The sequence below is a fragment of the Thermobia domestica genome, chromosome 11, assembly GCF_964235325.1.
Source record: "Thermobia domestica chromosome 11, izTheDome1.hap1.1, whole genome shotgun sequence".
NCBI lineage: Eukaryota > Metazoa > Arthropoda > Insecta > Zygentoma > Lepismatidae > Thermobia > Thermobia domestica.
In genome coordinates, this window is record NC_137464.1 from 1,161,357 (window position 1) to 1,182,369 (window position 21,013).

Sequence of the window (21,013 nt, forward strand, 5' to 3'; positions counted from 1 at the left end):
TAGTAGTACTAGTAGTAGTAGTATCATTGATAATTATATTGTCTATGTAAGATACTTGAAGAGAGTATTTGAAACTACACACAGGATTTAGCTGGATTTGGCTCGTTCTGGTTCTGGCTCGAAACTGGATCCCGTATAAATTTAAACCAATAAACATAGTCCCGTAAATCTCCCATCCTTCCTTGATCAATTGCCACAAACCGCATGAAAATCGGACTTCAGTTAAAAATTCTAGACCCAAATGAAATCCATGAGTTTTCAAAAAATCACCCCTGTACATTTAGACAATTTTTTTTCTCTTAGTCTGCGGTGATGAAGTTTTAATTTCTACCGAAGGGTCTTCTCTCAAAGTGCCGCCAGTGAGGGTAATTTTCAACTTGTTCACGGTTCTAAATGGAAATGCTAAAGCTATAAGTATTTAACAAAAACAATACAGAGATAAACATAAATGTATTTATTTCTTAAATAAAATTTCATGTGCAGCAGGTGTCAGGAATTATAAACTCAAAGTTAAAATTGGAAGACAGATAAGATTTTTATTTATTTATTTCTAAACAAAATCAGACTGTACTTATGCGAGACATTCTTTTAAGACATTAGCCTGACATAACTGCGATAAATAATAGAAATTTTAGATTCGATGACCGTCTGTAGGACTTAGGACAGAACAGAGTCTCTTGTTCACGAAGCAAGGAAGTTAACCATTCACCTGCAAAGGAAAATAAGAAATATATATAATTAACAAATAATTAAATAGCAAATTTAGTTTTAGTAGAAAATATCTCAAATTGAATTTTTTTAGACATGAACAATTAAAAAAAAATCTTTTAGACAGATGAACAATTTTAAAAACTCTTCAGATTATCATCTTATTGCCAAAATTTCGTTACAAAAGTAGCCAATATTTTATTTTTATGTCTATCTTGAATGGTCAATGTAAATTAGATTGAATTAACTTATCTTCATATTTTCTTTATTTTATTTTATTTATTTATTTCTTGTCTCCTGAACCAAAGCAAGAGATGGTGGTCAATATGCAGAATTAATATTTTTGTGAGACTATTTATTGGATTTAATTGTTTTTTTAAGAGTATATAGCAGCCTATAGAGTCCCATTCGGCAGTGAGGCTATGTGAGACATGCACCTAAAGCTTAACATGGGATCCGAACCACATAAGCCCCAACCGGGAATCAAATTCAGGACTTCCACGTCAGAATGTTAGCTATTTATGCAAGGAACAAAATTAGAAACGAACTAACAGTTCAAAAGAGGTGGAAATTTGTGTTGAAAACGGAAATTAGGGTGTTATTAAGGTCACCGTCGTGGTGCTAGTAATAAGTGGAGGAGGATCTTTACAGAAAAGGGTAAATAATAATACAACGTTGCCGCCTTCTAACACATATTTCGATTGTCAACCGAGATGGAAGGTGGTCACCGGACTCGAAGCGAGGACATGGTAGGAGGGCAACCGAGCTTCTCGAAATGTTTATTCATTTCTTATTTTGACGCCAGTAAGTCGTTTGACATGCTGATATGGTTCTTCCTTATCATCTGCCATAATGTAATCAACGGAGAAGGTACTCGGCCAATAGAGATGCCAAGTACAGCGTTAACTTACTATTTTCGGTTACGAGTAGAAATAGCTTAATAATGAATACTTATTTGGAATCAGCACATTAGCAAAAATTTTAGTGATGGGAAATGTATTATTTCCAATAGTGTGTCACTATAAAATAATCTTCAATTATTATTATTATTATTATTATTATTATTATTATTATTATTATTATTATTATTATTATTATTATTATTATTATTATCTCAGACAAACAAATTATTCATAAGGAACGTATGACAATGCAGGCCTTCATAGATAACTCTAATCACATAATTTAATATTTAGTAACCATATATTACTTGCTATGATTTTTTAAAATATGGATCAGCGCACAGGTGAACATTACTTGGTTTGTAAATATATCTATCTAGTTTTCTGTTCACTTACATTCCATGAAACTCTACCCGCAACGTCTGTAAGCTTTGTCCAAAGCATGTATATGGTCAGCACAACTTCGTATCTCTGAGACAGTCTTGTTGTTGCTTCGGAAATTAAGATATCATTCTTTATGTGATTGCAATCGGAGAAACCTGCAATTAATTGCCTTGCTAGGCAAGGAAATCTTGAGAGCACTGATCTCTTCTGCTTGCTTTCCAGAGGTAGTAAAGTGTTTAAAATTGTTAGACAAATGAGAGAATACAGCGTATGATTTCATCATTTTACGGAATGTCGACCAATTGGATAACGTTCTCGAGGTTGATAGAAGTGCTCAACATAATTTCACTAATATGTGTAGTAATAGCTGTTTGACAATTCTAATGGCAAGTCATTCTATTCTTGTTCTTCCTTAAGACAGTTGTAGTAAACCTACAGCCATCACATTGCCAATGTTAGAATCACATCTTCTATCATGCAGTGTTTCAGTGATGATCAACTTTTAAAGGTATCACATTTTCATCAACAGCCAGTGTGCACATGCCTTTATGCCTTATCAATTGTATTGTTCAAATATATTATATGTGGCCTAAACTAATGAATTTTTATCATAGATTGGGTTTAGTTAGCGTCCTTTCAACAACGAGGCCATATGAAAGTGGACCTAGAATGGGTGTCTCCGGCATGTTAAAACTGGGAGACGGGGAAGACTAGAATGCTAGTACACCCCAACTAAAGTTACCTCAAAATTATGAGTAAACTGGAATCTACTTTACAAATGCCATCCACTCTTTGTACCTTTAGCAACACAATTTATCATAATTTTCTTCCATCACTGATAGACTACTTGCCGAAAAAAAAAATTAAGTTTATACAGTATATAATATGGTTCTTAGGTAATTTCTTCATCTTGACATTCTTACCCGTGAATTTTTGCTCAGTGTTCTTAAACGCATTTGCAGCAATGTAGTTTCAGAGTCCTCATAGATTTCGATTTTTTAGCTAACAAAATGTTAACTCTCTGAAAGAAGTCTTACAATGACACTTGATTTGATTGCGAATTTCGAATTTTTTATTTTCATTCTTCTTCTGTATTCTTAATAAACTCAAAAGGTATATTATCTACCTTTTTGTTCTTCATTTTGCTCTATGTTTTTGAACTTGTCCAATGAACCATCCTCGATTACTTCGATTTCCGTTTTAATGTCTAAAATGTACAGTTTATTCTTGATATCATGAGGCTCCTTAATGCATTCTTTCCATCTTCCTCAAATTCAATTCGGTCATTAAACACTCATTCCTATCTTTAGTTTTATATTGTCATAAGTTGTCCCTCGCTGCCCTTCTACAGTATTCGCATAAAATTTACTTTCATATATAATGTTCAAATTTCTCTATCTTTTTACATTCCTCTTGTCACCTTTGCTTCTATTGTATATTTCCCTGTCTTTGCAGATTTCCCTTCTTAATTCGCAGATAAACTTTCTATATAACCTTTCCTCTCCTTCTCCAGTTTCCACGGGAAACCAATTGTTGCTGGTTAAGCAATGAAAAAATAGTGCGCCTGCAGGCGTGACTACTTTGACTAACCAAGAAGCACAACTTTAAAACAAATTCTTCCTTGAAAGTGGCACACGCCAGGCGAACAATCTAATCACATTAACCTAATGTTTAAGAACAGACATAGCTTTAATTTGTTCTGCCTATGTTTTTACTTCTTATATATAGGCCTAGATCTAAATACTTTCAGCATTGATCCATTTATCTCGTACTCAAAATATTTGGAGGGGGGACGCGGCCCCCCTAGATCTAAATACTTTCAGAATTGATCCATTTATCTCGTACTCAAAATATTTGGTGGGGGGACGCGGCCCCCCTGTTCTTCCGCTAGAGGCGCACGTGGCACCTACTGATGAACGTGGAATCCGAACCACATGAGCTCCCGCCGGAAATTGAACCCAGGTCTCCCACGCCAAAGGCGCATACGCTAACCGCTTAGCTTCGAGGGAGCTTTCATAGTTTGGACCATCTATTGCAGAATTGGTCGCATTATTATTGCGTGTAACTTCTTTCGTTAGTTTCTTGACACGTTTACACGTCGTAACCTTTGATACAATGGATCGACCGAGTGCAAGATCAGAAATCCAGTAGTTTTTAAGTCCTGGTAAGAATTCTTCCCTGAGACATTAGAAAATAAAGTATTATGTGGGAATTACACTTCCTATGGATTGAAAAAGGGTTAAAAAGAGAGCTGATTGGCCAGTTTATTTTATTATTATTATTATTATTATTATTATTATTATTATTATTATTATTATTATTATTTGAAAGGCCAAATATGTTTCTACTTGAAAACATTACGATATTCAGCTCGAAATATTTGGAAAGTGTTTTTTTTTATTTGTCCCTTTATTCAAGTCGTAAAAAACCCTTTTCGTCTTCTTTGCTATTCTGATCCCTTCTTTTACTGTTGGGTTACACTTTAGATTGTCAATGTTATGCCAATATACGCCGATAGATACTAAATAACTAATTACAGAAAATATTTGTCTCATTTTTACTGTCCATTAATTCTGACGAATATATGTATAAAAAATTATCCCTTTTTTGTTTTACAGTTTTCTTTAACACCTTATCTTCTTCATTTGGTTTCCGTAAAAAGTCCACCACAAGGACAGTATATATTGTAATGTGATGTCAAGAATTCTTTCGATTCTGACCAAACTTGGCATAAACACAGATCGTAGTGCGCATTTGAAATATTTTTCTGTGTACACCTTTGGCTCTTGAATTACAGACCATCAAACTAAGGGTTTGGACTTAGAGTACAGAATATTGTACGTGATCTACAGAACCTATCAGATTTTGATTAAACGTGCCATCTGTAGTAGAAACCTATCGCTGAAAATAAATAAATAAATAAATCAGCTTCTGGATATGATTTTGACAATTTTTTTTTAGAAAGATTTTTGTCAAGGTCATTGTTTGATATGTCCTAAAATATCGTGAAGTATTCTATTAAGGAACAAAAAAGTCTTGGATATATTCTAACAGTTCTTAGAGCCTTTTTTGGCGCTGCTGTCGTTATGCATTTTCCCGTTACTTCCCTCGAAAGAAAAAAAATGAAATCTTTAAGTTTTACGTCCCACGATTATGTCAGCTAGGCTAAAAGAGACGATGGTGATGAGAAATGAATGAAATGGTAGAATGAGGAAAGTGGAAGGAAACGGGAGAACCCAGAGAAATCCCACGCACACGGTGTTTGTCCACTACAATAAATAAAATTGAGAAACCACCATATCAAAGCACTGGTTCAAAATAGAAATAAAAACCTAAAACAAGAGATAAAATAAAAATATATATATATATGAGATTAACAAATATACGGTATAACAATAACAATAAATATACTATATATCAATACAATAAATAGTAAGTAGTAATAACAACAGAAAAAATATTTGTGTCCAATGAGGTTATGAACAGAGAAACGATTTTTAAACAGTGCTTTGACACTTTACCAAGGGCGCCCATCAGGAAGGGGGGCAAGGTGGGGTGCTTGCCCTCCCTCTAAGAGGAAATTGTACTTGAGAATATCGAAAACAGAATAGAATTTTTACATTAGTTACAGCAAAATTTGAAACTATATTTGAAACGTTGCTTTTACTTGCCCCCCCCCCTTGGAAACCACAACATGGGCGCCCTTGCACTTTACATATTACCATTTAAATAGGTCTATTTGCAAGTTATATATGTCCATATACTCATTAGACACATCAGAAATTCAAGTACATTTTGAACGTTTTTAAAGGAGTTCCTATGAAGCACGATTCGGATATATCCAAGACTTTTTCGTTCACTGGTAGAACACTTCAAGCCATTTCTGGACATGTTAAACAATTACCAAATCATTTGTGAAAAAAAATATATTGTCTAAACACTGATTTATTTCTTGCATATTGGTTATGGTTATGAGCAATCAAAACTGAGGTTTGGATCAGGGCTTGATTAAGAAGGGGGCTTAGGGGGCTATAGTCCCGGGGCTCAATGTGCACCAGAAGAGATTATAGGTAATTGTAAAATAATTCCACTTATATTTTCAGAAAAAAATAATAAAACTAGATTGTTTTTATAAGAGAAAGAATACAGATGAAGTGTAAGATCAAATTTTCATGCTACATCAATTATTTCGTTGTTAAACATATATATATATATATATATATATATATATATATATATATATATATATATATATATATATATATATATATATATATATATATATATATATATATATATAGTGTATAAATGTACTCAGGAAGGTTTTTGATGAGGATCCAGACATGATGGATTCCCCCGTAAAAACGCCCCTGCTACTGCTATTTAGAAGAAGATTTAAGGGAAATACAAGCATAGCTAGAATCAATGAACAATGAATTTGTTCCACAGTTGGAAAAAAATATGTGAAACGTATGTTGTTATTTGTGGGCTATTTTTCCCCATAGACCTTTCAAGGATATTTCCACAGTATCAATGCTGAAATAAATATTAAGTTGATAGTAAAGTTACAGCAATAAAAAGCAATTAGCAATAATAAGATGCATAAAGAAGTGGGAATCCTTTGACCTTCAACTACAACTAAAGCAACACCTGATTCGCCACCCGCTTGTTTTCATAAAATTTAGCTGCACACGTGAAGTTTATACTCGGTCTCTATCAGCAGGGTACAGGGTACAATGTTCTCCGGGTTCATGCTAGATTCATAAACAATTCCCCTGAGATAAAAGCGCAATTTACATCTTTTATTACGTACGTATATTGCATTTATAATTAAGAAACATGATAATTATTGTTGTAGAAACATCCATTTACAACGAAGGACTCATAAAAATAGTAAACGAAGTAAATTTTTGTAAAGAATCTGAATTTTTGACCCTACAGTAAGTTAAGAGTATTTTATATTAAAGGAATTAACTGCCGTGTGCAAATGAATGTTTTATTTGTTGTATTAAAGCCAGAATTAATCAGTTCAGGTATAAGAATGAAAAAAATGAAATGAAATTTTTAACTTTTAAGTCCCACGATTATGCTGACTAGGATAAAGAAGACGGTGATGAAGAAAAATGAATGAAGTGGTTTAACGAAGAAAGAGGGAGGAAAGTGGAAAATCCCTAGAAAACCCACGCACACGATGTTTGTCTGTCAGAAAGTTCACTTGGCGAGAGCTAGGATCGAACTAATGGCCCCAAACATTAGAGGTGAACGCTCTATTATTGAGCCACCGCGGCCAGCAGTTCAAGTATAGGTGGTAGTGTGATGGAATAGGCAGGGCCGTATCAAATTTCTTCGGGGCCCCGGTACAGGAGAATATTTGTGGAGGGGGAGGTCAATCACCAAGTTATATAACCTATATTAGAAGCATGGTTAGATATCTAAATAATGAAACAACACTTAAACTGAAAATTATATTATAATACTAAAATAATTCATAATTCCAGATGAAGAATATTATTTGCATTTTAAGAATGAGCGAGGAGTCTAAACAAGTTTGTTACTAATCTGAAATTTTATGATGTAGTATGTAGTATATCTATATATCTTTATATCCTAATCCTAGCTACATATAAAAGTAAATGAACTGACATAAAATAACGGATACTTCCGGTTGACAAGGAAAGTTGAAATTTGGCATGATTGTAGCTATTCAGAATTAACCCACAGGAAAATTGCCAAAACTGAATATTTTTAATTTTTAGGGGGTCTAAAGGGGGGATGAAGAAATTCTCATATTATTTAAATGGGTGTATTTTGTAGGTTTAGCAAACGCGGGAGTCTGGGGGCGGAGCCCCCAGCTAGTTAAAGGCTAGTCTATATCTATATCTATCTAGATATGTTTGTGTGTGTGTATGCATGTACTTCATATCAGCGATGCCCATCCCTCACCAGTGTTTGAGCACAATCCCTTAACATTTACCTTTCTCCCCTTTTAAGGAAAATAGTAGAGGAGATCGGAGTTGATTGGGACAAAAACAAGATTAGGGATGGGCACGAGTCGAACTAAAACTCGATTCGACTCGAAACTCGAAACTCGAAGCGAATTCAAATCGAGTTTCGAGTCAAGTCAAAGGTTATCTTCTCGAGTCGAGTCCCGAGCCGAGTCACTGTTTTGAGGTCGAGTTTCGAGCCGAGTAGAGTTTGATAAATGGCTCGCTCGTTCAGCTCGTTTTAACTCGTTTTGAAATCATTGCCTGATTAGACTGGAAAGCGAAAGCCATCGGAACTGTAAGCATCTCGTCTCGTCTCGTCTCGATAACGAGACGACAATGAACTTTTATGAGACAGACTCAAATGTCGTGAGCACCAATATAAATATATACTGTAGTTCTTACCGCCAAGGCTGAGATCTGAACGGTCGAAGTTTTGGGCCCAAGCAGAAGCCCGACCCGGGTAGTAATGACAAGCAGCTTAGCTCGGCTCGGGTGAGATTTCGACTCGATCCGGCTCGGTTGGGTGAGCAGTTGGCTAGGCTCGATAGTTAATGAGCTGTGAACCGAGCCCCTTGAGCCTTTGACAACTCTAAATCCGGGCCGACCAGTTTTGAACATGTTTGGCCGGTGCCCTATAACTTTTAATAATGTTTGGCTCGAACCTGGTACTTGTTCTCCGAAACTCAAACCCAGAACCTCGTGAACAATGGCGTTGCCTCCTAGACTTCACGACTACCGAGTCAGCGGTCGACAAGGTTTTAGTATCCAGATACAAACCGCCGATCTTTCATGTTTATACACTGTGTTGTAATAATAATAATAATAATAATAATAATAATAATAATAATAATAATAATAATAATAATAATAATAATAATAATAAGTAGTAGTAGTAGTAGTAGTAGTAGTAGTAGTAGTAGTAAGTGTCATTGATGATAATTATATTGTCTATGTAGGATACTTGAAGAAAGTACTTGAAACTACACACAGTATTTGGCTCGATTTGACTTGTTTTGGGTCGACTCGACTCGAAACTCGAGTCAAATTCCAACCTTTTCGAGTCGAGTTGGAGGAAATTTTTCGAGCCGAGTTTTCGAGTCGAGCTCAAAGATGTCTATTTCGAGTCGAGCCGAGTTTCAATGAAAACTCGCTCGAACTCGCTCGTGCCCATCCCTAAACGATATAACTTTGATGACTAAATAACGCAATAACTACTTCTGCAAGACATTTACTTCCCTTCCTTCTACAACCCATCTTCCCCCTCTCCGCCCCATCTGTTCTAACACCTTATCCAACCTCTCTACCACCCCGGGCGAAGTTCTGGCTCTCTTGCAATCATTATCTCCACATAGATCACTTGAACCTGATAACATTGGTCCTCTCTTTCTCAACAAAACTGCTTCAGTTATTGAGGTTCCTCTATCTATCTTATTCAATAGATGCTTCAAGGAAGGATATTATCCCACCAGTTGGAAACTAGCTCACGTGACCGCAATATATAAATCTGGACTTAAAGATCATGTATCCTCCTATAGGCCAATATCTCTTCTTTCTGTAATATCAATTATCTGCGAAAAATTAATCAAAGACAGGCTACTTAAATCCACCTCACCTTACATTCACAGTTCTAAGCACGGCTTTCTATCGAGAAGCTCAAGTCTCACAAATCTAAGTACTCTTCTTTCCTGTGCAGTCAAATGTATGAATAACAATACTCAATTAGATGTTATCTACTTTGATCTCTCGAAGGCCTTTGATTCTATCAGTCACATTCATCTTCTTCATAAACTCTCCAATAGATTTAATATACATGGCAAATTTCTCTCTCTAATCACAAGCTACTTGAAGGACCGTAAACAGAGAGCTGTTCTTTCAGGGGCGACTTCTAACCCCCAACCCGTGATCTCAGGGGTGCCTCAGGGAAGTGTACTTGGGCCTCTGCTATTTGTCCTGTTTATGGATGATCTCTACACGCACTTATCAGCTCAACCTAGTGGCCTTCTGCTTTTTGCTGACGATTGTAAGTTATACAGAGAAATATCGTGCCTCCATGACACAATTGCTCTACAGGAAGACATAAATTACCTTACAGGCTGGTGTGAAATGTGGCACTTGAAACTCAACAATAAGAAATATGATAGTATTACTATTATTTTGGAAGTCTCCTGTTCCCTCCACATACCTGTCAATGATTTCCCTATCACACATTCTGCTAGTCATAATGATCTTCGTGTCATCTTTGATTCAAAGCTCTCATTCTCATTCTCCATTCTGACTACATCTCCTCAATACTTCATTCAATGCGCATCTTGGGACTTCTTTATCGATTCACTGAACTACGCACTGTTTCGTCATTAGCAACTTTTTATAAAACTTTAATAGCGCCCAAGATCGATTACTGTTCTCCTATATGGGCTATGGCAGCACCTACACATCTCTCCAGACTTGATTCTATTCTTAATTTCTTTATCGCTATAGTCCGTTTCCGTGTTCCTGCACTTCGAATATTATCTAAGAAGGAACTCTTGCGACATCTGAATATCCAGACTCCGGAAGTACGTAGAATTATCTCTGACCTGAAATATCTTCAAAAAATAGTGAATGGAGACTTAAGATCGGAAATATTACTTCAGGAACTATCCTTACGTGTCCCTTCCCCGCATCATCCGAAATACCCACCTATTCCATCTTGCCCGTCGTAGGTTGGCAATTATACAGAGGTCTCTTTTATACAGATTACAAAACTGTTATAATCAAGTAACAACTAATGTGGACATTTTTTCGAGCTACCCGGTGTTTGAAAGAGGAATTTAACGAGTTTTGACGGAATAGTTTTACTTTTACACTCTTTTTTGACACTGTTCTATGTTATTGTTGTTATTGTTGTCTTGTTTTCTTTTTTATTTCTTTTGTTGACATTTCCCTGTGTAAAATGGCAAAGTTATGCTGTATCTGGGAATTTGTTCAATAAATAAATAAATAAATAAATAAATAAATTTTATTTAATTTTGAAACTTTGTCTTCTTAATATTTAAGTAGCCTTTTAGGTACTTGCTTAGTTAGTGTTTCTCGTGATCTTACAAGCATCATTAAGGTATAATTAAATGTTCAATTGTGTCATTTTCAATGTAAAAATATGCCCCTCTCCCCTCCAAATTCTTAGGTGCAACCTGCCTCCTATGACTCACCTGTGAAATCTCTGTCTCAGGTAAGCACAATCAACAGCAGGACAATTGAAGTATTCAGTGATAACCACATAATGTGAACTTCAAACAGCTTGCAACGCCGATTGGTTACAGTTGTGGAAACGGGTCACGTGCAAGCAGTAAGACCTGTGACATGATGACGCGGAGAGATCTGTGACCTGATCTCACCTGATAACCAGGACAGACTCAGTATGAGTTGGAGATGACGAAACATCGTTTTGCAGATGGAGAGCATAGTGAGGCTGCGAATGTAATTCTAACAAACACAACCTTTCCTCGCTGTCTTCTGATTAGATTTAGAATTTTCTTTCTTCCTTGTTGTTTGTGTCAAACCAATAAACTGAAAGATAACTACAAGATCTATCAGACTACAAACGAGCGAGAGTTACAGAAATGAAAAAGGTACTCTTCTCTTTCGTATGAGGATTTGTCCAAATCTAATAGAACAAAGCCTTTAAAACTTGTCATGTAGAATATAAGAAATACCACTGAGACCAAACAGTGTTTAATTCAATCTTTTTTCTACACTTTTTGTTCAAAACAACTGCATTATTTTTCATTTTGGCCTCACTAGTAGCGTATCTTAGGTAAATGGGTGATATTAAAACAGGGGAAATATCCAAACAAGGCGAATAATCCAGGAGTTTCTTCCTCGAAATGATCAGCGGACGATTAACGATATTTTCCCATTTCGCTTAATTCTCAGTGAGCCTAAGACTTCATCAGCTGCCATAGATCAAAATTACATCCACGTTTTAGATAAAATGTAAAGTCGCATTTGGTCTAATCCTCATTTCCCTAACAAATTTATCTAGGAATATACTCCTTATCTCTATATGGAAAATTGAGTATATTTCAAACCAGCATTCTTTAGTAGAGTTTCCAGCTTTCTGTATAAGTATAGTAGATTCTATAGAAGCACTGCAGATCTACTGCATTTCCACCTTGAAACGATTGTTAGGCAGAATGTGAAATGGGACGAACGAGATTTTTCAGCTAATATGGTGGATGTGTGTAAATGAAAGCTGATGGAGTGTTACGCGAATTAAAGAGTAAATTCGATCAACAAGCAAAGAAGGTGGTGATTCCGGGATAGGTCCCTCAAACTAAACGATCCGTAACCTTAGCTGGTACTGTACTCTACTAAGGGCCCTGGTCAAACAAGTACGTTGAATCGGGTGGTCAGCACATGTCTTCCAGCGCTATTATCTTTGGTCTTTACACTACCAAAGTATCGTATGCATAAGTGACAGAAGTCTTAGAAGACCGTCTATCCGTAAATTTGTTTATCTTTCGACAAGATCAGGACAGAAACTGTAAGAAATAGCAAGAGTATACATGCAGTTTTACTTATGGTATAATAGGTGAAGCAAGATTCAAGATTTGCTAAAATCTGTGAGGCAAACATATTTTCCCACAATCGGGAGGTAGGTAACTAGTTATGATTAAAAGCTGTTTGCAATCTAAATATGTTTAACAAACACATGTTTAAATTTTAAAAAATCCTGATTTTCTTGCATATTTCTAATACGTGTCTAATACGTCTAATAAGAAGTTGAGTGAGATATACCTGGGCGAATATAAATGGTTGCAAGAGTGACATAGAGTTGACGAAAATAGGTCGTAACTATAAGGTATTCCGGAAGACGAAATGTCAGGAAATATCGGATGGGAAGATTAAGAAGATAGCCAATAGTTACACTGTCATTTGCATGTTACGCTGGAAGAATGATGTCATGGCATAGAAGATGATAATGTGGTATTTTGCAGCTTTACTTAGATATAAGGTAGGTTTCATTCAACAGAGAGGCGATTTTTTCTTCAAGAAGATGATGCTTAAAAAAAAAAAAAAACCTTGTGTTAGCAGCGATCGAATATTAAGAAATATAAGCACAAGTTTATGATCAGGTTATGTTTAGACTGCTGTTTCGAGTAGGGGAGCATGGAAATAGACAGATTGTTCTGAATACTTAACATTAATGTTAACATGGAAAATGTTACGGGAAGTATATTAGATGTGTTGGAGAACATATAGTCTGTCAAATGGGTATATGTTTTGAAGAGTGGTGGTTATGAAGGAAAGCGGCTAATCTTCAGTTACAGTTTGTTCAGTTTATGTAAAAGGCATTTTAGTTTGCTGTGTTGTATGAAATTGAATTGGAAAGACAAGACTTGGTTTTGTGGCGTCAGATGCTGGGCGTGATTTACATTTAGGACTATATGTCGGGTGACTGTACGGACAAGCTGAACAAATAGGTAATATTCCCAAATTCGTACATTAATTAGTAGCATGGGGACCGAAGCAATAACCGCATTTCGAGGCACTCTTACAATTAGCTATAGTATGATCATTATATATTTGACACCGCTCATACCGGATTGGTGATGATCCTGTAGTAGGAGATGATTCAACATGGTGGCATTTAAAGATTTATTCTCCATTGAAAAGTAGAGTGTCCATTACATCTTGTAAATTTGTTAATAGTATGTCAGGCCTTCGTTATTGCAAAATCGCATTCATTTATGGATGTAAATACCTTCCAGCTTTAATTCTTCATGTACTTCCTCGTCTTGGATAATAGAGTCTACGCCACGGATTATTACAGATAAGGAGGGTGATTTTCTAGGCTAAGAGGTTGTTTAGCAGTTGGTGATTGTAGCTTTTGAAGTGTGGCTTGCTTACCAAAAATTTCATAAGAGAACTTATTGCGAAGGTGGTCGCAAACCGAAGATCAGTAGATCGAATAATAGTGCCATTGAAGGTTTTAATAATTTCCGAAATAATTTCTCTTGGAAGATATTTAATGATCTGCTTGAGCAGAAGATTCAGATTTTAGAATCCAGTACCGTAATTGGTTAGTTTGAATGGATATCACTTCAATTTGACAGTTGAATCCACTGTTAGGAAGTCCTGCTGACTGATATCGATATTACATCAGTGGCCTCTCGATTTGTATGTTGACGTTTAATGGAGGTGAACCATGTTGTACAAAGTTATCGTACACAGGTGGTGATCGAGAACGCGAGCGCACAGAACATGATTCGGTGTTACAGGAGGAATTGGATCCAGCAGAATGCCTTCTATGACTTTTGCGTTTTTCATTAATAGGCGGACCAGGCACCTGTGCAAGTAACCCTGGATGGAATCCCATAGCCATAATAGAGAAGAACCGATTGCCCTTGAAGTTATAAGATAGCAGTAATGCTGATAATGAAAATGAAGTAATGAAAGAAAATGAAATCAAAATGTATACAGGCGATAATCATTTTGATCCTGTAAAAAGCGCATTTGCACTATTCTAAGAAGTACATATTGAATACCTCTTTATAGGAGAGTGCAATAACTGCTTTAGGACAAGTTAAGTCAGCCCAGAAAAAGTATGTTGGTGTTAACAAGAGTTTCATTCCCATCCAAGAATGGGCGGATTGTAGAAAGCAATATCTTCTCTTTGGACAGAGATATTTTCAATTTGATGGAGCGTTATATGTGCAGAATGGTTGCATCCTGTATGATAGAAATATACTACGAGCTGAAGTAGGACCAACGTATAAGGGAGGAAGTACTGGAGAACAATATGATAATAATGTGTTAGAGCTGACTACAGTGATAAAGTGCTTCCTTACTATATATGAGGTCTGCAAAATCCACTGAGGTTATATGTGATATATTCGTCAATTGCGATAGTACATATGGCGGTCTCGATTATATCGGTCTATGTCATCGGTGTGTTTAGTATTAGTTAGAAGATGACCCAGTGGTGGGTAAGCATAGCATAGTATAAACCTAGAACTCGGTCTAGAAGCTCATGGACAATTAGATGTGCCAGATCGATGTGTGTTTTCACATAGCGTTGCCGTAGATGTTAAAGATATGGCATTAGGCTTGGAAATTGGGCACGACAATATTTCAGCAGTGGGGAATATCGAGACTAAGAGAGTAGGCCAGACGTGAGGTGTGTCGTACGAGAACTTTGAGGTCTTCATCTAAAGTCAGGGCTGCTGATAACCAGGCAAGATGACCAATTTGATTCTGAGCATACGAAGAATTTATAGGTAGACAGGAGAAGTTTCCTATTGAGACCCCGCGTGGGGCTTCTTAAGATTGCATAATAAGTTCAAACGGTGGCGGATGTTACCTTGTGAAATGAAGCTTCCAGGTAAGATATTTGTCAAAGATTACACTCAGATATTCGAGACTGCTTTGAAGTGGTATTGGAGAGTACAAGAGAGTGAAACGTAAACGTTCTGGATTGCGACTGTTGCAGTATTTATGGCGCTTGACCCCAAAGAATCATTTCAGTCTTGTTTGGATTTAGCTTGATCTTCCATTTCACACACAATGTAATGAGTTTGTCCAAAGCTGGTTGTAGGAGTAGATTAATGCGATCAATAGAAGATTATAACGCTAGGAAAGCAGTATCAGCAGCAAATTGTAGTGCATATAGTGGAGGTTGAGGTTGAGGCATGTCGAGTACATAAAGAATATACGAGGTTAGGTTAGGTCCCGATACTTGACCATGTTGATCTGAACGATAGCTTGGCTCTGTTGGGAAAAAGGCGATTAATCGTATCTTGGAATGAGAAAGCAGACATTTTTGTTTATTAACTAGGCCCTCATGCCAAACAGCATACAACATTCGTTCAATATTTAAAAAAACAGAACGGGAGGTAAACACTTATTAAAATGGTTGAAAAGAAGGTTAGTGAGTTTGATAACACTGTTCAACAAATTTTGATCGAAAGTATGTAAATTCTTTGAAATTGCGATTTTTACATTCATTTAAGCATAATATGAAAGGAAATGATAATAGAAGAATTTTCTTAGCTCAGGTTGTGAAAAAAACGCCCTTGTACAACAGTAGCTGTATATATACAAATGTATTAATATTTATAGAACATTTAAGCAAAATCCTTGTAAAAACCTACATTTCACTTTTTTTTATCTACTTCACTGTGATGTGATAAGCTGGGGAGTTAAGAAGTACCCTAACCTATAGCTTTCTATACCCTTGTACTTCCTTTTTCAAAATTGCGCAAATACCAGTTTCACAGCGATACAGAAAATAAAGTAACCGTGGTCAAGTTAAACATTAACAATTCCGTAATAAAAATCAGTATTAACTTCAAAACATGAAAAACATATACAAATACCTTTTTGTGCAAGAACTACACTGCAATGTAGACAAAAGTTTCAAGTGATCCCTTGTATAGGATTATGTTTATTTTATTTTGAGCGTCTTCGCTTGGCTTGCCTTTTGTAGCTTACATCTGGAGCATCCCTTGCAATAGTCCAACAGTAGTCGGCCAATATGTTAGAATTCCACTTTCCCTCATATCTCTTCTCCATGGCTGCAATATCTTGATGGAAACGCTCACCATGTTCGTCACTTACTGCTCCACAATCTTCGGGAAAGAAGTCTAAATGTGAATGAAGAAAGTGGAGTTTCAGAGACATATTGCAACCAAGATTTTCGTAGCACAATAACAACTTTGCTACCAGTTGTTTGTAATTTGTTGCTCGGTGTCTTCCCAAGAACGGTGAACAAACACTCTTCAAGCTTTCCCACGCAGCTTTGTCCTCACCTTGGAGAATTTCGTCGAACTTGTGATCTTCGAATAGTTGCCTAATCTGTGGCCCTATGAAAACACCCTCTTTAACTTTGGCATCACTTAATCGAGGGAATTGTCCTCTTAGGTACTTATAGGCCTCATCCTCTTGGTTCATGCTCTTAACAAAACTTTTCATAAGACCTAATTTAATATGTAGAGGGGGAAGGAAAATTCGGTTACGATCTACCAGTGGTTCATGCTGCACATTTTTCACTCCCGGCTGAAGAGTTTCTCTGGTACTCCAATCACTTTTGCGGTAATGAGATCCACGATCTCTACTGTCCCATTCACATATAAAGCAACAATACTTTGTATACCCTAACTGCATACCTAGCAACAGTGCTATTACTTTAAGATCACCGCAAATGAGCCCTGAAAATCGTAATATTTAATGGCTTGAAGTAAACGTTTCAAGTTTTCATAAGATTCCTTCATATGAACTGCGTAACCTACAGGAATTGAAGGAAGTTCATTTCCATTATGTAAAAGCACTGACTTTAAACTCACCTTGGACGAATCTATAAAGAGCCTCCACTCCGTAGGTTCGTAATTAATTTTAAGTGCCCTCATGAGACCATTTACATCTGTACATGCCACAAGTATGTCTTCCATAGTAAAAAATGAAGGGAACATCTCCCTATTCCGATACACTGAAATATTTACTTTTTCCTGCAATAAATTCCATTGCTTTAAGCGTGACGCTAAAATTTCGGCTTTGCTTTTCGAGAGGTCCAAGTCTCTGATTAGATCACTTAGTTCCTCTTGAGTAAGTCTATGTGGTTCACATGGAGGTTCTTCTACAACAAACGTAGGGTCCTTCGAAGTACTTGATTCAGGAGCTTCAACTTCTTGATCATCATCAGAAAAAAAGATCGTATTCTTTAGGTGGGTCAGGAACAGGTAGTCCTTCTCCATGTGGAACAGGGCGCATTGCAGAAGGAATGTTAGGATAGATCAAGGCCCACTTCTTCTTCGTGGAAATTCCCTTCTTGACGGATGGAACCATACAAAAATAACAGTCTCTGATGTGGTCGCTTGGCTCCCTCCAAATCATGGACACTGCAAAAGGCATTGAGCGCTCCTTCCCATTAATCCAATTTCTTAGATTGCTGGCACAAGTGTTACACACAATGTGGGGTGCCCAAGATTTATCTTGATCTCCAATTTTACAACCAAAGTAATTTTGATAGGCTTTTCTTATTAGTGGTGTTATAGTCTGCTTTTGTGAGGAAAATGTCACTTCCCTACACATGTAGCAGAATCTATCCGCACTGTTTACACAATTTCGCGGCATTTTTGTTTATTGAAATCCTCAAAATGTCACTTGAAATAGTGCCGACAACTATTTAAAAATATACATCGAAATACCAGTATTTTTGCGTACTTGTAGTTGTATTTTTATGTCCTGCACTACACAAACGTCACACCCAAAACGCTGATAACTGCACTAAACCTGTGTTTTCTAACAATAGCAGAACACTACTGAGATAAGGAACACAATGAAACCAAGCATTCATATAGTTTCTCCAGTGTTGCCGGATCAGTGTAACATTTTACCCCAAACGAAGCGAATATATTTATTTTCAAAGCGTTATTATTAGACATGCCTGTAAAACGAAAAGTAGAGCTAATATTAGAAAATAACTTTCAAATTCGTGATCAGCACTACAAAATCAATAAGAATTAGCTGATTTTGTTCAATTTACATTTTCGTTGTTGAACAGTGTAATTGGTCAGCAGTGCTATAGGATGGACAGAATGTAGTTTGAATGCTTGGCAGTTTCTTCTTCACTTGTAGGTAGTGCTGAAACCGTTTTACTAAAAGACGCTGTAGTTAGTAAGGCTAATTGATACAACAGTTGATACAACAGTTGGATGATACAGTAAGATGATACAACAGTTGGATCCTTACGAGGTTTTAGAAAGACTACAATTTTTGTAACTTTCCATGTGTACGATAATAGCCTGTAGGCAAAAAAATAGTGTACAGAGAGACAAATAAAACTAGAAACGCTATAGGCACATTAAGAAGTTGGCGATAAGTTACAGAGTCTGCTTCCGGAGCTGTGTTGCGACGGCGTTAAAGAACAGCTGTAATATAGTCTGATGTGATCGGAGCGGTAAGTTGATTGGAGATCAAGCTGGTAGGCAAAATCAGGTTAAATGATGCCTGGTTTAAGATATGAGTGTCTGTGGAACAAGTGAACAACGGAATGGTGAGTAGAGTGAACATTAGTTGGAGGTAGTTGGTCCTTTCTGCGTCAGTCATTGGTACTTGGAATATTGTGGTCTCTGTTTCTGAAAAGTGAGGCGCTTAAAGGGATTCCAAATTTAGTGAGTTAGTTTCTTGGCGTAAGGTATTACAAGAGGTGCACCACTCTAGGCGTTTGAGGACTACGATGTAGTTCTGAACCATATGCTGGAGTTGGCAGTACAGAAGAAGAAATCGGCGGACATTTGTGTGATGGAATTCAGTTAAGTACTCGCGTGAGGAGCGGAGAAGGGATAGGGCGTGGGCTGGTAAACGAGGTTTAGATAAATGATTTACACATTTGGGAACTGCGTAATTCGTAGCTTGAGACACTATATAGTCAGAGTATGTGAAAGATTTTCAAGAGTTGCAACTGTTATGTGAGTAGAGGCAGTAGCCGGTAGATGTTCGGTGATATAAGTGCAGTACTGGTCCCAATAAGCCTTTATTTAATTATATCTTGGTGCGTGGTGATAAGGATGAGTTGGATTTCAGACGTGGAGTTATAGAGAGAAGTATTGGAGTTGATCACTACCTATCGAACCAAGGATATCAATAGTAATAAGTGGTAACAGATTGTTGGAGATAATTGCCACGTCAGGACTAGAGCTGTTTTCCGGACCTGTAGGATATGGTAATTGCAGTAAAGTACTATGTGTGGTTGGAGGAAATCTTGAAATCGTTGCTTCTGAGCTACTGTACGAAAATGGTAATTGATGTCTGCTAAGAAGAAGTATGTTCTAAAGTTCAGATCTAAGTAGGTGAAAAAGCGATACGGAAGCGGTTATGTAGATCGAACATAAATGGTGGTGATGGGATGTTAATAGTATTAACTGGAAAGTAGAGTGTCAGTAGGATGTGTTCAGGACATTACTCAGGAGAAAGTAATATATTATGACGCCGTGGAAGGAAGTGTTTAACGGCTATTGCTGAAACAGCCATTGCGATGTTATGAGACTGGTCAGAACGTATTAGGTGATAATGTGGAAGATAGAAACGGTCAGATCGTTTTAGAAAAGTTTCATTAAGGAGGATGCTATCTGCATTGTGCTGTGTTGCGAGGGTTTCTAAGAGAACTCGGTTGCAGATAGAGTGGATAAGTGGGTCGGTGGGTCAAGTGGGTTAAGATTTGTGAGTGGGTCGTGGGTGAACAGGACGTGACCTACTGGGATCCACCACACTGTGACCCACTCTGACCCACCACCCACCGCGACCCACTCTGACCCACAGACCCATTCTGACCCACGCTGACCCACCGATCCACTCTGACTCAGATCCTTTACGACCCATTCTGCTCAGTGCATTGTAGACACCATCTTCCGAACACTGATGAATTTGTTCAGCAGCGGTTTACTTTCATGACCTCCCTTTCTCTCTCTCTCTCTTTTTTAAAATTTCTATTGAAAAAAGAACTTCCAGGCACTTTTGGATGTTGATATTTGCAATTGTAATAAAGCAATATGTCTTGGTACCTGGCTTTGAGAGACAGCCTGTGAGATTTTAGAGGAACTAACTACTGGAAAAAATATTTTTGAATCACCTGTAATATATGAATTATTATATAAAAAAATTGAATGTAACTATGTGTGCGTGATCATCACTGCCAAATGGCAAAGTCAAATAGAATCACTTTTGGTATATAGTTAGGCCTCAATCCCAACTGGACAGTTATCATGTTCATATCGCTTTCATTATAATACATATCCTAAGCGAGATAGGGGTCCGAATTTTTGCAAAAACAAAAAAGAAAAAAAGAAAAAGAAAAAAAAATCTCAGGAGAAATTCAACTTAGAGAGCTGAAATTCAGTATACTGACCTTTTATTAAAAATAAACAGACCAAACATGTCCTAACATTATTAAAAATTTCTCCTTTATTGAGGGAGGGGGTGTTTTTTATATATGGGAAATTGGCAGCAGGTTGATTTGTAAAAATAATCGAAAACGATCGATATTAGTTGAGAAAG

General features: G+C 36.8%; 1 long non-coding RNA gene across 3 annotated transcripts in view; it reads right to left on the reverse strand.

The window, feature by feature from the left end:
- Positions 1 to 486: 486 nt before the first annotated feature.
- LOC145663816 (uncharacterized) overlaps positions 487 to 21,013 on the reverse strand; it is a 570,212-nt gene continuing 549,685 nt past the window's right edge. For all 3 annotated transcript variants that reach the window (XR_014127275.1, XR_014127273.1, XR_014127274.1), the window contains one exon: positions 487 to 709. This is a non-coding gene — a long non-coding RNA (uncharacterized LOC145663816). The remainder of the gene's footprint in view (positions 710 to 21,013) is intronic.